This window comes from Lonchura striata, chromosome W (assembly GCF_050655825.1).
Source record: "Lonchura striata isolate lonStrDom1 chromosome W, ASM5065582v1, whole genome shotgun sequence".
Classification (NCBI taxonomy): Eukaryota; Metazoa; Chordata; class Aves; order Passeriformes; family Estrildidae; genus Lonchura; species Lonchura striata.
In genome coordinates this window covers 11,999,570-12,001,466 of record NC_140743.1, presented here as the reverse complement: position 1 = coordinate 12,001,466, position 1,897 = coordinate 11,999,570, and positions in this window count along the sequence as shown.

Here is a 1,897-nt window from a genome sequence, read left to right as displayed (position 1 = left end):
CAGGCTTTCCCATGAGACAACCAAGGGAAAAGGTGTGGGAGACTTTGGCAAAGGCAGCGGGTCTGGACAGCATTTGCCTGACCCATTCAGAACTGGGGAAACAATTTTTGACATGCTTGGTAGGTGTGCCAGTGAAGGAATGTCCAATTCCAGGGGACACCTTTCCAAAAAGGTTCTGAAGTCCTTTTCGGGTCCTGTGGAGGGATGGCGTGTCTGGACACTGTTCCTTCCTGTGGCTCACTTTGAACCTCCAGAGTTGGAAATTTTTGGATCGACAAAAATGGGATTTGGTACCGAATTCAATCCATTGAGAGTGGCAAAGATAGATAATCAGATAGTAGATATCATTCCAAATCAGTTCTTTCATAGAAATGCCTGGTGCAATCACACCAAAGTGATGAGCAAACTATCCCTTCAACACCCAGCCACTTTACCGAAGGGAATGTTTTTTCATTTGCAGGGACAGAATTTGGCTTGCTATCCCTGCAAAACTCAAAAGCAGTCCATGCAGCATTGAGGAGCTCTCATTGATAACACCTGATTTGAAAACTTTAAAGGAGCACACACACAGGAAAGAGAAAAGGTCCTTTGAACAATATAGCCAAATTGTGATAATGATGTCTGTACTTGGGACAAGGCTCGGAGAATTGCAGTTGCAATTTTCTCACCCCAAAAACAGCGTTGGGGGTGACCTTGACACAATTGGACCACATAGCATGCTGGATTGAGTAAACACAGTCGTGCCATTTCGTCTGCACTGAGTGACATGTTAACAAATATCAGCAGTGCAAGACAAGCGGTGCTTCAGAACAAGGCAGCAGTTGGTTATTTGCTGCTGTCACATGGGCACGGATGTGAAAAATTTGAGGGGACATGCTGCATGAACTTGCTTGATCATTCAAAATCTATTCATGAAAATATGAAACAAATGCAAAGTAGTATCAGCAAATTGAGAAAAAGAAACTTACAAGATTCTGGTGAAATGATTTCATTGGCTTTTTTAATCTTTCACCATTGTGGAAAAACTTTTTTAAATAGTGTTATATATTCTTATAGGGTTTGTAGTTCTACTTGTTCTGCCATGCATTTTCATGTGCATTCAAAGAGCCTTGAACAACATGGCAAAGCAGGTGTTTCTGGTTCAAACAGGGAGGGGAGATGTGGGAACTCAAAATGTCTCTTAGGCATTTTTAGAGGTTCCAGGCCTTGGTCAGAAGCATTCTAGACCCTGGCAGACAGCTGAAAAACAACTGTGATTTTGAGTTTGAGCCATGGAATGAATTACCAACTTTGGAGGTGGAACAAGCAATCACAAAAGGTTAGATAGTATAGTATAAGTAGTTACGAAGTAGAGGGGAAATTTTTTTAGTATTGTACAGGGGGGTTTTAGTGCATGTACAGGGGGGTTTTAGTGCATGTACAGGGGGGTTTTTACTTTGTACATGGGGGTCAGAAGTTCTAAGATGGAGGAAAGTGGGCTGAACCCATCCTTCTTCCTTCTTCTTCCTTAACTCCATATTCTTGGTGATGTTGGCACTCACAGATTGGTTTAGAGTAGGAAAACACTTGGCAACGTAGGTAGTAGGTATTGGGGAATAATTGTAAACATGTTATACGTAATATATCTTATAAAAGATAGCAGCAACCCTGGGCGGAGGGAGAGACGAAGAAGACAGCAGATAGAGATGTGTGTGTGTGCCTCTACCCAGGCCACTGATCAAATAGCTGCAGTCCAAGAACATAATCTGTTAGATAACTAGCAATAAACTGCCTTGAGACCGAACAGCTAAGCCTGTGGAGTTTTTCTTTGGAAGCACGGGTTGGAGGAGGAATTTCACCACCACATGTGGCCCCAAAACAAGGCTGGGGTTCCCACAGGAAAGCACTGCTGGCTTCA